The 18770-nt window shown below is 40.3% G+C and overlaps 1 long non-coding RNA gene across 1 annotated transcript; it reads left to right on the forward strand.

Annotated features, from left to right (window-relative positions):
- The first annotated feature begins 13676 nt into the window (after positions 1-13676).
- Positions 13677-18387, forward strand: LOC116528916. Its single transcript, XR_004259278.1, has 3 exons — positions 13677-13795; positions 17425-17516; positions 18146-18387. It is a non-coding gene; the product is annotated as an uncharacterized LOC116528916 (long non-coding RNA).
- The last annotated feature ends 383 nt before the right edge of the window (positions 18388-18770 follow it).

The raw sequence follows: 18770 nt of genomic DNA on the forward strand, positions 1-18770 counted from the left end.
GAGCTGATTGTGCAGAGTGACCCCAACAATGGGTGGTGGTTCAGAGCACTGCGTTCTCCTTGTTAGCCCCCATACAATGGTTCCTTGCTTGTGTCATTCATGTGTTTTCTTTATTGGAGGTGTGGCGTTTCAGTCTGCTGGGGCATCGCTTAGACTCAAGGTCAGGGTCAGCTTCTTCCTCCAGCCCTGAGGTGGGTCTCAGCAGGGCCGTGCACCTTCCCTTTCTGAGTGCAGAGCTTTCCAGTGGTGTCTGCTAGGATCTGAAGTTCCAACACCAAACCAATGACAAAGCTGATTTCCAAATGGCTTTAATGACAGACAATCTGCATACCAATCGACTCGTCTGCGCACTTGCAGGCCCAGAACAATGCGGGAAAATATGCAAAAAGGTCTGAGATGTGATGACAATTGCTTCCCAGTATGCTGACCTTCGGTAAACGAAACAAAGTACAGTTCTCTTTGGATGAGACATTAATGATCATTAAGAATGGGTACAGCTGCGTTGTGCAAGTGCTTTGTTAAAATACTGTGCAACCATAAAAAACGATGAGTTCGTGTCCATTGTAGGGACTTGGATGAATCTGAAAACATCATTTTCAGCAAACTGACACAAGAACAGAAAGCCAAACACCGTATGTTCTCACTCATAGTGTAGCAGGAGTGGCCGCGGGAAACGGATCTCTGGGACACTGTATACAGGAGGAAGGAGTTTATTCGGCCAGGAGCAAGGTGGCATAGTTGCCTAACAGCCAAGCTCCGCTAACAAAGGAAGGTTCCTTCTTTATATAGGCTTATACTTTAGATGTTACATGTGGAAGAATCTTAGATTTATAGCTTAACATATGAAAAGGGTCTCAGTTTACAGTCTAAGGAATTACATATGAAAAGGGCTTCGGTTTGCAGTCTTAGGAATGAAAAGGGGAAGTTGATCTGAGATGCCTGGGTCTCCCTCTTCACCAGGTGGATGTTGAACAACGAGAACACGTGGACTCAGGTAGGGGAGCATCACACACTGGGGACAGTTGGGGGGTAGGGGAGAGACAGCAGGATGTGGGGAGGAAGGGGAGGGTAGGAAGGGATAACATGGGGAGAAATGGTAGATATAGTATGCATCTAAAGTAAAATAAATTTTAAAAATATATTCTTTTCATTTTATATCTGTCCTATAATTATAATGGAAGTGTTGTGCAAGTCAGCCAGTAAGATGTGCAGTAAAATATTTGTGTTTTATAACATCCACGTGGTTTTTAAAGTGCATTGTCAAGTGGAGTGGCTTTGCCATATTCTTTCTGTGTCACCTCTGACTTCAGCCTCACGGTTGTAAGATGCTGCACGCCGTGTAATCACTAGTATCCGCTGCTCTTTCTCGATATTTATATCATGCACACACTGGCATCTGTGAAAGGGCTCCCTGTGAAGTTCTGAGATTTCACTCTGGTTAATTTGGGGAAAACAGCACTGCACCCTTCTCCATCACTAGGACCATGCCGTCTGCTCTCTTCTCTCCCTCAAGGTTCAACATCTCAAGAAAGCCACGTAACATGGTCAACTCAACTTCTCTGGCAAATGGCTGAAGTGCCCACTGAGGCGGTAAGGCCCGAGGAGAGTAAGAAAACCAGATGCTTCTCCTGAGAAAATGATTTAGAAATGATCTTTTAATTGGTCTTCAAGCTGGTGAAGACCTTGAGGATCACCTGTTTTCAACTGTCTGGATGGGAAATGAGATCTTGGGAGGTGAGGACTTAAATGCTGACCTTTTTCTTCTCTTACCCAAATTTCTATCTAAAGAGTCTGTGGAGTCCACCCTGTAAATCGTAAAATCTCATCAGAGGGGCTTCATTTAACCCTGTATAACATGGCTCACTTCCCTACTTAACTCTGGCATAACGTCACATGACAGATAAAGAAATTAATGTATTTCATCCTAATTATGCTTCTTTGTCATATTTTACAATGGCCTGCAAAGCCATTCTTGGGGGGAAGATTGCATCTGTAAAGAATCTCTATTAACATGAGTAGATCTTCCCCTCTTTCAGGCCTGGTCTCTGCAACCCCTTATCTTGATCCAGACACTCCTTTCTATTGATGCCAGACCTTTAGGTAATAACTTCACTCTTTCAACCAATTGCCAATCAAAAAATTTATGAATCCACCTATGACCTGCTTCAAGTTGTCCCACCTTTCTGGACCAAACCAGGGCTGCTCCTGGGGATGTGGCTCAAGCCTTAGTCACTCATACTTGGCTCAGAATAAACCTCTTTAAAATTATTTTACAGAGTTGGGCTCCTCATCGACAGATGAGGTGAGAGATGCAGGTTGAGCCAGTCCCAGGCTGAGGCAGAGCTGGGAATGGGGACAGTGTGAGCAGGAATGAGAAGGTTCCAGGCCTGTTAGGGACCCTTCAACCCTGGCATTGCCAGTTCAGCCCTGCACTTGCCTTTGAGGTGCCCTCAAACTAATTTTCTCTAGGAAAGAGGAGTTGGAAAAACTTCTTCAAGACCTTGTTAGGCCCTGGTGACTGCCTGCCCCCAACAGACCTGAGGCCAGGCTGGACTCTCCTCCCTTGGCTGCTCTGGCATTGCCATGGGTGGGAGGGAGAGAGCAGGTCCACGCCCAGGGCCAGCCCAGCCCGCCCTGCTCTTGGGAAGCCACAGCAGTGTGCATTCATGAGCCATGTGGCGACAACTTAGTACCTCTTTCCCTCACTTTGGGAACCGGGCCTGGGGGACCTTCACCGGGGCCACTTTTATTGAGCTCTAGTCTTTGGTTTCCTCTGATGAAGGTGGAAGATGGAGGGGATGGAGCAGCTAGGGGGCCTGAGCCTGTCACTTCCTGAGAAGGAGGAGGGGTGAAGGTCAAGGAGGCTCTGCCCTGTTTTTGTGTCTTCTGCCTCATCCTTGTTCCTCCACAAATGGTCAGAACAAAAGGGATGGGAGCCAAAGGCACTGGGGCCTTTCTTGAGTCCTGGCTCAAACCAACCAACTGCAAAGGGACAGAGATGGGGAGACATTAAAATATGGACTGGGTATTAGCTGTGATAAGGATTTTTGTTAGTTTTATTAGTGTGATTATGACATTGTAGATATGTAAAAAACAGTGCTTTAATCGGTTAGCGAGAAAATGTTTTACATGAAGTGATAAGACACCTGCAACAGTGCTAAAATATTCCTGATAATGACAGAAGTGTGTGTGTGTGTGTGTAGAAAAGCAAGATGGAAAAATGTGCACAATTACTGTAACTGAAGGATAAATATGTGGATGTTCATTGTATTCTTCCTTGATTTCCCGGAAGTGAGAACATTTCCATAAATTAACAAAAAGTTAAAAAATATAGTGTACACATGGAGTTCTGAAATTATAAAGAGCTTCAAAGACAGAAAGTCTTCTTAAATTCCTACTGACCAAGGAATAAATGTCCAATGGTAAAAAAATTCAGGGAGATAGGGGAGGATGGTATCTTAGTCTGTTTGTTCTGCTACCCGAGACTGGGTAATTTATAAAAAATTTATTTTGCATAGTTCTGGAGGCTGGGAAGTCCAAGATCCAGCCACTGGCTTGTTTGGTGCCTGGTGAGGGCTGCTCTGAGCTTCCACAATGGTGCCTTATTCCTGAGTCCTCTGGTGGGGAGGAACCCTGTGTCCTCACATGGTGAAGGGCAAGAGAGCCAAGTGCTGCAAAAAGCCTCTTTCATAATGTCCTTAATCCCATTTATGAGGGAGCACCCCTTTTGACCAATTACCTCTTATAGGTCCCACCTCTTAATGCTATCACTATCAGTTTCAAAACCTGAATTTTGGAGGGGACATATTCAAACCACAGCAGAGAAGGACTCACGGGAGAAGAGACTGTCACCTGCCTGATTCAGACCCATGGTTTTCTGTCTGCCCAGCCATCTACTTGGGACTGTACCTGAATTCACTCCTATTGGCTGGGTCTTCACTTCATGCCAGCAGCACAGCAGGAGGACAAAGCAGAGGGTCCCGTCTCCTTGGCTCACTGCCATGCTCCCTTTAGCTGAGGGAGAAGGACCTTTGGAAGGTCTTCAGCTTTCTAGCCTTGGTCTCCAGGACATTGAAGAATGTTAGGACCTGTGACCTCACAACCAAGAAGGGAGCTGGCATCTTGCCTGGGGTGGGCAGGGTTTCTATCCAGTCTGTGACTGGGAAGGAGGGAGGAGGCTGGTGGGGGGTCTCAAGGTAATAGAGATCCTCTCTCCCATTGCTTGTTATGGTGACTTCCTCCATCCTGAGGACCCTGAGGACTGAAGGGATAGATACTAATTAGAACTCTCAGTGCCAGTGGCCAAAAGTCAACAAAATCTGCTCCCATGGAAGGAGGTGTATTTGAAGGATTCTGGAGAGGTCGTTGTGTTACAGAGCAAGTGCCAGAACTGACAGATCCAGAAGGTCTAATCTCTTCTTAAAGGCCACTTGAAGAGCAGAGCCTTGAAGAACAGAGGCATGTGGCCCCATGTCCCCTTCCACTCTCCCCTGCCCTCAAAGTTCCAGGGTCATAAAGAAAAGGAAACAGATGACACAGGGTTCAGCCTCCTTTCCCCTATATCTTCTTTCTCAGCATCAGCCCAATCTCTCTCTGGAAGTGAGACTTTCATCATGAGAGGAGAACATGGCTGCATTTCCATGTTACCATCCTCCCAGCTCTATCTCCTAGAGTTTCTAGAGCTTTCTCCATCAGTGCAGTGACAAAACCCCAAAGGAGTCACTCTGGTTGGCTCCCCTGGATCCCATCTCACCCCTGGACTGACTCCTATGTTCAGGGCTCAGAGTAGGGTACCTGGTCTAGACTGGGCCCGGGTGAATAGTTCTCAAATCTCAGCTCAGTGGTAGAGAGGGACAAAGAAGTGTTCCTGAATGTACAACAGTGTCCCTGAGACCAGATCAGGACCCTAAGGATGGCTTGTCCACCAGGGATCGTTGATTCCATTTTTTTTTAAATTGCTGATATGGGGGTCTGAAAAGACTTTCACATTTTAGACATTTTTTTTCACCACGAAGTTTTTGTTTGATTCAAAATCAGTTAGCTGGGTTTTATGTTTATTATTACATTTTAATTTCCCTTGAAATAAGCTCATGGATATTATAATGTGTGACTTCATTGATGCTTGAGAATTCAGGTCTGTTGAGTTTATATTCTAACAACTAAATGACTGGGAATGATACATGTGGCTCAGGCTTTCTTTTCCTCAGAATTTCATAAAATTAATATTTCATTTTTTGGAGTAGTTTTAGGTTAACAGAAAAATTGAGCAAAAAATTCCATAAACCTCCTCATAAATTTTAGGGAAATATTGAATGTTGCTATGGAGAAATCTGAGGCCAATGTGATTACAGTTCCCTGCTGTGTGAGATTTACTTTGCCAGTTGAACACGTGAAGTATTATTTCTTTATTTTGAAGTTCAATAGCATAATTAGGGTTTATCTTGGTGTTTTTATTCCCTATTAGGTTTCACAGAAAAAAAAAGGTATATTTGATGTGCAAATTTAAACTTTTAGTTTCAAGAACTTTTCTTATCTTAATCTTTGCATGTACCGTCAGGTATGTGTTTGGTTCTTGACTCAGGGACACTAGTTTTTATTATATTGGACTTTCCTTGTCTGTCTTCAATGTCTAATAGCTTTTCAATGATTAATGTTACTCCTTTGTCATTTTCATTTCTATTTACTATGTTTTTGTCTATGCACGTCATTTAATTCCTAGAAATATCTATGTTATTTCTGGTTTCTATTATCGCTATTGTGATATTGTTAGATCCTCAATTTAATTATTCACCTCTATATCAATTCTATTGTGTTTTAGTCATCTTTGGGCTTTTTTGTAATGTGTCAGTTTTTCCATCCCATGAAGAATTGAGAGGACTTCCCTCTGACTTTTGTATTAAGGCTCCTCTGTGTTGTTGTTTTGGTTGGCCTTTTGCCTGGTATTCTTTTCCTTCAATTGCTATTGTTTTAATAAGTTTGTGCTAGTCAGCATATTTCTTTTCTCCTTCCTTGTATTTGAGCATGTCTCTCAGATGTTATTATGATAAACAGTGAAAGACTACTTGATTCTCTCCCAATCTTCTTCAAGTCAGATTTGTTTTCTCCTCACATTCCCATACCCTATTCTAAGCAAGAGTTTGAGGCCTGGATTGTATAGACTGCCTCATTTTCTATGGCCTAAGGAAACAGAGTTGGGAAAAGAGGGTGGAAAAAATAGATGCTGTAATAATGTCACATATTTTTGAATTTCCAAGTTCATAGAGCAAATCTCTCTCCCGGAAAACATGATAAGAAAAAATAGAGTGTTTCAGCCTACTGGGAAGAGATGAGATTATTAGACGGTGCATATTTGTGTAACCAGACTCCTCAATTAAAGATCATTTTCAAAGCACATTTGCACTTGTTTCTTCTTATGAAAACATCATGTAGAACCTTAACTTGTCAATATACATGTGACCAATTGTTTCAAAAACAGAAGTGATGCTGGCTATTGTAGTGTAAACTATTTTCTAAATGAAAAACTTAAAGGAATGTAATTAGAGAAGTATAAACAGTGGTTAATATGCTGCTTCTTGCAAAGACATATAACAACTTATAATCTTTCTTTACGAGTATATGTTGTTAGTGTTTAATCAGGCATGTGAATGTATTTAGGTGTAAGCGATTCTATTAGCTGGGAAATTGCATTACTATTTGCTGGTCTGTTTATGTTATATTGTTATTGGCACTCTAAGTTTCATTTTTTCTCCAAGCTTCTTTTACTCTGGTCTCTGTAATCTGTATAATTGTCTTTTTTAACTTTTATCCTTAGAAAGTATTGAATAGAGATACTGGGAATGATTAACTGTATCAGAATCACAAAGTTCTAGTGCTTTTCAGATTAATTGTAGAGACATTACACTGCTGCTTTAAAAGGCAGAAGGACCTAGGTCCATTATGGAGGGCCACAGTAGGGTTGTGGCCAATGGTCCTTACTGCCCAGGGAGGATCCATAAGAGATGTCTATGAAGACCTGCTGTTAACCAGAGCGAGGCCACACAGTGCATGACATCTTCTTGGACTCATCAACCTTGACCTGAATGGTCCATAATAGCTCTGCATTTCAGAGATTCCTCTACTATGAATTCTAAGTGTTGGTGACAAAAGTGAAATGTCAAGGGGGGATGCTGTCTATTCTGGGGAAGTAACAGTGGAAGATTTGTAAGAAAATCTCCTAAAAGCTTTCTGTGTCCATCTAAACATTTATACACACTTCATTCCTTTTTTCCTTCATTTATTTTCCTTGTCTTGTCATAGAGTATGTTTTCTGAGAAGATCGGGTTACTATGTTACTGTTACAGGAAATCAGATTGATTATACATTTCTATAAGCAATAAGACAAAAGCCTTTGGCATCTCCCTTCTATTCTCAACAATTAATAAGTTTAGAAGCTCAGTGATTTTGTTTGTCTGTGTCCCTACCCAAATCTCATATTGAATTCCCGCATGTTGTGGGAGAGACCCAGTGAAAGGTAATTGAATCATGGGGGCAGGTCATTCCCATGCTGCTCTTTGATAGTGAGTAAGTTTCATAAGAGCTAATGGTTTTACAAAGGAGAATTTCCCTGCACGAGCTCTCTCTCTTTGCCTGTCACCAGCCATGTGAGACATGACTTGCTCCTCCTTGCCTTCTGCCATGATTGTGAGGCCTCCCCAGCCACGTGGGACTGTGAGTCCATTAAACCTCTTTTTCTGTATAAATTACCCAGTTTCTGGCATGTCTCTATCAGCAGTGTGAAAATGGACTAATATACTTAGTTTTAAAACAAGTTACATAAAGTTGCAGAGCTCTTTAAGAAAGCCATGATTTACCCAGACAAATCAGTACTGATGTGTTAACTGAACTCAATTAGATTTTTCTGGGCTCTGTTTTGTAGAGGTTTGTTAAATAAAAATAAGAAATTCAATAAAAATATTAACAAATGGTTTTGACAAAGCCGAATATAATACACAAAACATATTGTAATACAGCTTAAAACTTGAAAAAAATAACAGCTTCAAGATAATTAAGTACTAATTAAGCGCAAAGAGAACAATCATCCGGGCTAGATATGGTAATATCTTTCTAGAAATATTATGTTACCCAGTTCTTCCTTACACATCTTATTGGCTAATTGAGAAAGCAATGCATTTTAAAATCACATTGAAATGACTTAATATGGTAACTGGAGACAGTGAAAGGTAACTGAGACATCATTGCAAATGCAGAATTTTTTTCAATTTGAAATTGAACATTTAACTAACAATTTGAAATTTTCTATTTTTTTTTAAGTCCAGTAGCTCTTGGAGGTGAATAGACCAAATGACTCATTTTAATATGTCTCATCATTAATCTCTGCTTATAAAATTGGCTTCATTGCCTTTGTGTAGCTGAGACTGAAATCCAGAGCTGTTCTGGGGTCTTCAGGTAGCCTAGGCATTCAGTGCAAACTTGTCTTACACAAAGAGGTCTGCAAAATATTCTGGCTGCTGTCGTTTGAATGTCCCCTCCAAAACTCATGTTAAAGTTTGTCATTGTGATGGTATTAAGAGATAGGACCTTTAAGAGTCAGTTAGGTCATGAGGGCTCTGCCTTCATGAATAAATTAATGCCATTATCATAGGAGTGGGTTTGTTGTCTCAGGAATTCAGCCCCCTTCTCTCTCTGTCTTGTGCCCTGCCTCACCATGTGATACCTTCTGCCATGTTAGGATGTAGCAAGAAGGCCCTCACCACCTGTGGCCCCACAGTCTTGGACTTTCCAGTCTCTAGGACCCTGAGACAGACAAATCTCTCTTCTTTATAAATTACTTAGTAGACTATGGTATTCTATTACAGCAGTAAAAACAGACTAAGACACTGGGCTTTTACTTTTGATTTCCTTTCTATTGATTTATACTAGGCACATCTAATTTCAGCTCTTGGAGCTGGCTGACACGGTCAATTGAACTGAGGCTTTGTGGTGAAGAAACAAGAAAATAGGGAGAAAAAGCCATACTTCACTTTGGTGAGAAGCTAAGAATGAATTTGATTCCAAAATCAAATTCATGCCAAAAATACAGGCCAATGCAGTCATTTAGGGATAACAAACCTGGAGTTTTAGACATGAGTGGAAAGGTGCTGAAGGGTCCAGAACATGCCACTCCAAAAAAAAAAAAAAAAAAAAAAAAAACCCTCTTTGACGTAAGGATTATTTTGAGCTGAAGGCAATTGAGAATCAACAGATGCAGGAAAAATTCTCTACCCTTTTGTGCCTAAAAGCAATGCATAAACTTGTCTTTGTGAAAATGACATGAATTTTCCCCTCTCCTGAACAAGGATGAAGAGAGCTACCTTTATCACCAGAGATGGAGAGCCAGCACCAAGACAAATCAGTATAAACAGACCTTACTAAAATAACCCTTACTTTCATTCGTTCCCTGATATATTTCCTAGTCACCTTCCCGAAAGTTATCACCTCTAGAAGACTAAAACCTCTCTCCTTTGTCTAATCATTTCCTTACAGTTTATTGCCTTTTGTTAAAATGGTATGTGATCTTTTAAGTCTAACTGCTTCTTTGTTTTTGTTTTTTTTTTAACTTTTTTTGTGTGTGTGGAGCCCTTGTGCACACAAAATTCAAAATATTAATACTACCTTTATGCTTTTCTCCGGTCAATGTGTCTTTTATCAGTTTTGTTCACAGGCTCAAGCCACTGAATCAAAGCAGGTGGAGGAAGTGTTTTTGTCCCCGCAGTGCCCACTGTAGCTCTGTTTGTGGAGCGTACACCTCTGTATGAAAATTTCCCTTGTTGTTTGCCACATGACACATGAGCTGAAGCTGAAACTCTGAATCGGGAAATACAACTTGACTCACTTTCATGGAGCAATTGGGGAATGAAACAACTTTGCATGCTTCTTTGAGGAGTATGTCACAAGAGCTCAGAGGCTTCTGTTATTGGCTGAGCATTGGTGTCAAAATTTTGATTCATGTCCAAATGCTTCTGGTCTCATCCCAGACTTGTGAGGTGTGGTCTCCATAGCTCCATTCCCATCCCTTTCTCCACCATTCCCAGTCCCACATTATTTTCTGCAGGCTGCGCAGTGTGCTCTGCTGCACTGATCACCTTAGCCCCCTGTGTGTGCTCTTCCACTTGTCCTGGAAACAGCACACTTATGTAGCCGTTGTCTTTGGTGATGTCTGGGTCATGTGCTGGTATTATGCTCACTCTCATTTTGATGATTTGAACTCTTATAACACATTGTTTAATACATGTAAAAATGTAAGACAAACTTTCATGTTTCAGTTATTTAAAGATAAACCACTATATAAAGTCCATATCTATTCAATAGAATATTAAGCACTTCAAATTCTCATTTAAAGATATTTATCTTTCTTGTCTGTAAAGTTATAACTACTAGTTAAAATGCTTATTTTGATAATTTCAGACTTTCACAAACATTGCAAAAATTGTATAAAGATTTTCTGAACATTCTTCCCTTACACTCCCAAAATGTTCCTACATTAGCATTCTCTTTCTCTCTCCTCTCTTCTCTTCTCTGTTCTCTCTCTTCCTCAAGGTTCTGCAATGACTGATCCTGACACTTAAGATATGAGATTAGGTAGAGCTTTGGGAAGTTCAAGATCCCTTATCATTTTATCTGCTAATGGCTTTTGCTCAAGTGACACTTTTTGCTTCAGCTGCTATTGTTTGCCTTACTAGTTTCACTTGTGGGATTTTTAAAAAATGCATTGTGATTGATAGAGTTAAAATTAACCTTTCTTGACATAAAGCACATGCGTTCTTTGCATTGGCCTGCTATGTTTAGTACTGCCATGCCAGTGGGTTTATACCACCTACCAGTTTATCTTGTTATAACGCATCTGACTGCTTTAATCTCTGTGGAGTACCTGTTAAGAATTTGGGTTCTGAAGTCCGATTATTCGGATCTGACTCTTGGCCTTCGTCCTGAATACTGGACAAATATCTTCACCTCGCTGGGCCTTCCCTTCCACATCTTTCAGATGTGCATATGGTAGTGCCTATCTCATAGGATATTGTGTATGCGTAAGGATGAGACAGACAGATAGGAAGTGTTCAGTATGTTATGTGCTGTTACATTAATCTAAAAAGAGCACTGGCTCAAATTTGAATTATCTTCTGTGCCTAAAATGTCTATGGCCTTTCTCTTATTTACTTGCAATTCTCTACAGTTTGGTTTTCTCATGGGCTCTACATTTCTAAGCTTTTATTTAGTCTTGATTAATTTTAGTGAAGTTTTTCTTTGATTTACTCAAAATAATGTATTTACCATAGGAAGTTAGTAGTTAAAGAGAATTGCATTATATGTTTGATCTTTACATAATTAAAACTTGAGGATTTTATCTTTTCAGTTTTTATGTAGGTTAGTCGTCCCTCAGTATGGCTAATGTGGGTGTTGTCTTGGATTGAAATATCTTCTTTCCTCAAGTGTACAATCCATTTTAAACAGCAATTTCTGTGGTTTGTAACCACTCACTTGATAGAAATGTTTCCTTTGATCTGGGTTTTTGCAAACACAAGAGATGCATGAGTCGGGCATGGTGCTGGTGTGAGAGCTGCACTTTCTGTAGTGACCTGAAGCCTGAGCGCACCTCGACCTCCAGTTCCTGCTGCCTGGGAGTTGGACCCATTGGAAGAGGTGCATCTTCTTCTTGGCTGTCTCTGTTCAGAGCTGTTCCTCAGGGACTTCGTTGCATTGGGCCCCTGCCAGTCTCAGGGACCTCTCAGTCTCTCTGTTGACGGCCCAGCAGAGCTCACTCCACGTGTGAAGGCTTTCCCCTGTCTTCCTTCCTGGAAGCTCTTTGAATGCGATCTTGGCTGAGCACTGCATTGCCTCCCCGCCCAGCTGCCTCTGGGCTTGGCTGATTTGCGACTGAAAGATGAGAGAAAAACTTCCAGATGGCATCTGGGCTTTGCTGTTTCTGGTGTGATGTCATTAAAATCTGCCTCAGTCTAGCATTTGTGATTCTACTTTTTAGCATCAAAAAGATATGGCTGTTAGTGCAACAATGCAGAAAATGATATCCAACTTTTATTTTATGTGTGTATTTTATTTGTATCTCATAATGGGGTTCAGGACACACTAACCCAAAGCATGGCGCTTTGACATTTGAAAAAACAGCAGAAGCAGGAAGGTCTCCCTCATCCTCCTCTGCCCTTCTACCCTGAAGCACATCATGAGACCCTCATTCAAGAAGTGCATACCCTTTACCCAGAGAAAAGAAACATTCCTATCTCTGAAGACACAGGGGCACAGAATAATCTGAACACAGTGGCCTTGCTAAACCCCTCCTGCCCCCCAAGTTATTACTGTTAGGTCACACCCCCTTTGTCCAGCCATACTTCCCCAAGACTGTCCACCCTTCTTCAAACCTAGCATGAAAAATGTGTTTCCCTGTTTCTTTGGATCTCAATTTCTGAAGACTCCCATGTCACATGCAAATTATGTTAAATACGCTTGTATGCTTTCTTCTTGTTAATCTGTCTTATAGGAGGAGACTCAGGCATGAACCTAGCATAGGGTGAGAAAATATACATATTTTTATTCCTTACATTTGTATTTATGTTGAAATGCAAAGACAGGCAAAAATAGAGGGCTGTACGAATTTAGCAGTATTCTAAATTATTAATTTGGAAAGTACTTCAAAATTTGGGGAAGTTTCTAATTACTTTTGGAAGGAAAGGCAGTATTATGTAAGAAAGCCACATTTTCTCTCATGCATTACTAAACTAACAATAGAAGTCATATCATTATGCCTTTTTGTAGCTAACATTGTTTCTGACCCCTAAAAACTGACTAAAGCAAACGAATTCAATGTGAAGTAAACAGGAGGGTGGTGAGATTTTAAGTCAAAGTACCAGAGCAAGAAAGGATTAGTGCTTCAAATAGGGGCAAAAAAATTAGGGGAAAGTAGAATTAAGCACTCTTGCTTTCAAGTTAGAAAATGTTCACATCTGTTTCAAGCGTTTACTTAAATGCTGTAATAATGCCCTAAAAAACTGACATCCTTGAATTTGAAGGTCAGTGAACTATGAATAATGCAGTTACTGCTTTTTGGAATATCTCTATGGATTCATTTAGCACTCTTGCTATTTTGTTTCTTTTATTGTTTTGCTAATGATTTTAAAAATGTAAATGTTTATCATATAAAATATCTTACTGCCTTGGCATTTTTATGGCATGCATCTTAGAATATTATAATTTATAAGTTTATCTTGTAAATCATCCTTTGTTGTAGAGAGAATCTGACCAATTCACCCATTCCCCTGGTCCAGTTGCCATTTTATTTTCTCTAGGATATTTCTCTTAGGAGAAATCTCTCGGTAGCTGCCTGCATGATTGGCAAATTGAAGTTGGAATTTTTTATGGTCTGTAGTAATAGAACTGATTCTTAGAAATTAACTCCCTTCCTAAGAAAAGTACCCTCTTCATTTCTGCTTTTTGCAAGGAGTCACTGGCATTTGTCCAACAGTCAATGAGAAATTATTATATAATTATATTTAACATTTTTCTCAGTTCTTTCTGTGTTTGACCTAAAGATAAAAAAGAAAGAGAGCAAAAATGCATCAGTAAAATAAAAGCATATTGCAATTATATTCCGACCTTGGCTTTTCCCTCTCGATATATTTCTCACAGGTTAATTATATTCTAAAGCATACCAAGCCCTTCGTGTTTGCTGCTGGAGTGACTGTGTGCTGCTTTGCCCTTAGATGAAGCAATGCTTTCATAACTTCTGAAGATGCCTGAATGGTCTAAGGTTCTAATGGTTTACGTTTTCTTATTGTTCATATGGATAAAAATATGGCTCCATTCCGACTGCCAAGATACATTTGCGTGTTGTCTGTAAAAACTAGCTCTTCTGTTTAAATGAAGAGCAGATAAATAGCATGTAAACAATTAGTCTAATATGTTCAGTGGCAAATTACAAAGCAATGATTGTGGTAGAATAATCTTTCAGATTTTTCATTCTGGGCTTAAAGAATGCAGAAATTCTTTAATTATAAGCTAAAGTGGCGATAACCTAATTACAGTAGTTTTGTTTTTTCCTCAAAGCATTTATTAGTTTACTTGTTTAAAATTTAAAAGTGAATATAAACCTTGGAAGTAAACATGCTTTAAAAGATCAATTAATGATTTAATAATTTGAATTGTTCTCCAAAGATTAGACATGTCAATTGAAAATAAATGTAGACATTTCTTCTCTATGGTCATCAAACTTTTGGCATTTATTCATATGCCTATGTATAAAGGAGATTGGAAGCACAGAATCGACAGCATCTAGCCTTTATTTACAGCAATCAAACATAAGACCTCTACATCATTAACACGCCCTGTGTGCATGCGTGCACATACTCACAGATACACACCCAGACATATAACACACATACATATACACATATATACACACAGACACAGAAACACACAGAGACTCTTCACAGCCTTTCTAAGTGACTCCTCCAATATAAAACGACCTCCCTGCACACTCCCTCTTCCTTTGTATTGTCTCTCGCTTGCCTTTGCTTTTCTTCATTGCCTGGGATTGCCAAATGCATCCGATTTCACCTTTGTTTACGGGCTTGTCTATCTTTCCACTGGAACAGTGCCCCGGAGGACAGGGACTATTTCTAAATTGTCCACTGCTGTATCCTCAGTACCTAGATCAATGCCTGGCTCATGACAGGTGCTAAGGATTTGTTCAGTCAATAAGTGACCGTTCCTATTTGGACTTAGGCTTGTGAAGGGGAAAAGACAGACTGCTTTTCCTCTGCTCTCACCCCACAGTCAACACAGAAGACCTATGATCAAATGTGTGTTTTCCCCCGCATACACCAAGCAATCGGTCTGTTCTGCAGCAGACGCTGCTGGGAGTCCTCCAGTCCAGTCAGTGCTGATTCTACCACCTGAGATAACGTCAGACTCCACAGAGTGAGGCTCAGTCCTGCAAGACTGCCTCCACTTCTGGTGCCAATCGCAGGCCCTGGGTTGTTTTACCTGTCTTCTGACTGACCGGCTATAAATCAGCGATCCTATGGCCTCCTCTTTGGGTTAATTAATTTGTGACAGCTGCTCAGAGAACTCAGGGAAGCCCTTATGTTCACTAGTTTATTACGTAGGATATTACAAATAATACAGATGATGAAGTGCACAGGACATAGCATGGGAGAGGGGCATGCCACCCTTCAGGAACCTTCATGTGTTCAGCTGTTTAGGAAAATCTCTCAAACCCTGGTTTTCCTCTCCTCCCACACCACAGCAGCCAGCAACGCAGAAGACTTCCATGACCTAATATGGCAGCGTTGGTGTCCCCACACAGCAAGCAGTGGCCACCAGCTCTGTGCCTTCCAATTCAGTTCTAACACTGTCTACTTGGAGATAAACTCAGATCCCACAGGTTGAGCCTCAGTCCCTAAGACTGTCCTGCCCTCAGATACCGGTGGCAAGTCCAGGCTCTGAAACTTCTCACTGACTGGCAATAAATTGGGGATCCCAGGACCCCTCTTTGAGTTCAATTTGTTGAAGTCGTACACAGGACTCAGGGGAACATCGACTTGTGTTTCCCAGTTTATTGTAAAGGATATTCCAAGGATACGTCCATCAAGGATACAGACAAAGAGGTGCAGACGGAGGTGCTGCGAGGGCGCAGAGCTTCCACGCCCTCCCTGGGCATCACACTCCAGGACTTTCCCGGGCTCTGCGATCTGGGAGTTCTCTGAACCCTGTCCTCTTGGGTTTATATGGCAGTTCCATCATGTAGACGTGAATGATTAAACCACTGGCCACTGATGATCAACATAACCTCCAGCTTCTTTCCCTTCCTAGGGATTAGGAGGTGGGACTGGAAGTCCTAACCCTCTAATTATGCCTTTATCTTTCTGGTGGCAAACCATACCCTGAAGCGATCAGTAAACATCAGCAAACAAAAAGACAGAGCTTAGAAGTTTCTAAGGATTAAAAGTTGGATGCCAGGAAAACTGGCAAAGACCAAATATATGTACTTCATAATATCATAGCTTCCTTCTCTGAATTTTTATAAAACTTTAGCTTCACATGTGAAAATAAGTAATTCAAAATCTAAGCTGCTGAAACTTTAAAATATTTTGAGTCTTAAGGAAATGTGATTATGGGATCTGACTCTTACAAACAGGAAGTTGTAACGTAGGCAGCTGTAATCTGTATTTGTCTGATTATAGATTAGCCTTCTTCCTTACCTACAGTGTTTTGAAAATGTTACAAATGACTAAAGAGTGACAAGAAAGTCCCCTTCCCTCTTCACTACTGACCTTCGTTATAGATTACCGTCCTTCTTACCTTTCTCACACAAAGACTTTGGCTATCACATTGCCTAAAATAAAATATTAAATGTGTACTTTTAAATTGGAAACAAAAGCTAGCCACAAAGAGAAGGAAAAAAGCCACATGGAGAAAAAAGCACACTGTACTAATTAAATTTTTGCAAGTAATAAACCAGTCTTGCATAGAAAATGTTATAATCCTACTAAAACTTCTTGGTTTTCTGCCCAATGAGAAATAAAAAATAAAATCCTTAGCCCCCTATGTGAATAAACAGACCCCCTCTTAGCCAAGAGGACCCCAGAGAAACCTTAAAAAAAACTGAGCTCTCGGCCACAAAAATATAGGAGGTCAGATGCACCTCATGATAGCCCCTCCTTTGCTAACTGCCATTAGACTTTCTTTTCATAAGATTTAAACAAAAACTAGTCCTCTTGAAAGACTTATTGACTGCTGACTTCAACCAACCAACTGCCTGACACTGCCCCTGGTTTGGTGGACAGCAACTGATTAACATTTCTTCCTGATGAGAGACCACCAACCCTAGAGTGGCTCTGGCCAGTTTAAAGAGACTGCACACTGATGGCTTTCAGGTCCTCTGCTTCACCTTTTGATGTATAGGATCTAATTATAACACATTTAAATGTTAAGTCTCCACCCCAAAGTAAATGTGGGATGCATGTTACATATATGTTAGTCTACTACACACGCCTGTTTCTCCCCTTTGTAAATATTCAGAGCTCCTCTTATAACCTATAGATTGTCTATACCTAGCCAACCTCTTCAACTGAAGTTTCTGTCTTAGCCTTCCCTCCCTTGAAGTGCCTGCTTCCAGCTTCTGCCAGAAGCTACACTTCCCAGCCTACAGGATGCCCAGCCTACAGGCTGCAACCCTTTATGAGAAATAAAGCTCTCCTTTCCAAATTTATAAACCTCATGATTCTTCAGCTGACACTAGATATAAAAGCAAAACAACGTTTAACTTCGAAGCACTGACCCCATTTCTCTGGTGTCTTTGTCTTCTGGATGGCCATTTCCAGCTTTTCACCTGAATAAGCTTTTTAAACTGGATTCTGATCATTTCTGTCACTTCAGGTGACACACATAATTCATCACCTCCTTCATCTTACTGCATTCATTCGCTGATTTACCACGTCTTCCTGTGAGCTCCGAGAGCAGGTTCTGTGGTAGGTAAATTTGTGTTCCCTCTGGCACTCAACTCAGGAACTTGACACTGAAAGGTGCTTAAACATATTATTGAAGGAACGCATTCATCTATTCAAGTCCTCTTTCCTAAGAACATTTCAGTAAAGCCTATTCTGTAAAAATGTACATCTGTGGACATGTACAAATATTTGCTTGATTATAGCTGGGAGCCAGTGTTATCATTGAAGATTTGTTCTTATAGCACACATTCTCATGAAACCAAGTGTGGACATGATCAGTGTCTGTCCTTCGCCTAACTGGAGAAAGATTCATTGCTAAAAGATACTGTAATTTGCTAAGGCTTCTTAATCTTAAGCGCTTCATGTTATAACTTATATTTGTCACTTTAAAAGAACTGTTTCTTTAGCAAAAACTAGGGCAAAGGTATATTTATAAAGTCATAATGTCATTGCTATTATCTAGTATCCCCTTCAGAAAATTTGTTTTGCAATATTATTAAATTAAACTGAAATACATAGAAAATATAGAGAGCATTTTATTATCTTGGCATTCAAGGTTGTAAAGTGTGAGAATTTTGTATCTTACGTATATCTATTCTTTTCTCTCTGCTTTCAAGGCTTACACTTACATATTTAATTTACTATTCTAGATAACTTCTAAAATAGCACGGAACAGGAGTAGGAGAACTGTGGAAAAAAAACATCGTTAAACTGAAATTTCTTGACGCCGCCAGCTGAAGCAGTGTGGCAACAGGAAGGACTAGAACGTTAACAAGGTATTTTATTTTTAAAATTTTGATGAGCATCAGAAAGAAATCAACTTGGATAATGAAAGTTTCTTTTTTCTTTGCCTAATTTTTCCTTGTAAATATTTAGATACTATTGGCCAGATGTTGGGGACAACCATGTCTATAAAAAGTCAGGTCATGTCAGTTTGCCTTCATTATGCTGTATAAGTGAAAACTTAGAAAATTGAAAGCAATTATCTTTCAGACGCATTGGTTGTTTTTTGAATATTCTATTAAGTGACAGTTCATTTGCTGGGGAGTAGGGGCTGACAGGATCTGATTTAATGTAGTACAGCATATAAATTATTTAATCATAATTAGAAACCAAGAAATTAGACTTTGCAACTTTTGGTGCAGAAGCAAGGCAGTGCCGCCACTCAAGTTGCAGGCGTGGGGCTTTGATTATCTGAATCCACATCTGACTCCTTCAGGTGTGGATTCCCTTTAAAACTAAAGGGGCGGTCAGGAGTCCAGGCCATACAGAAAT

This window comes from Sapajus apella, unplaced genomic scaffold, assembly GCF_009761245.1.
Source record: "Sapajus apella isolate SASKATOON/1434 unplaced genomic scaffold, GSC_monkey_1.0 scaffold60, whole genome shotgun sequence".
Taxonomy (NCBI): Eukaryota; Metazoa; Chordata; class Mammalia; order Primates; family Cebidae; genus Sapajus; species Sapajus apella.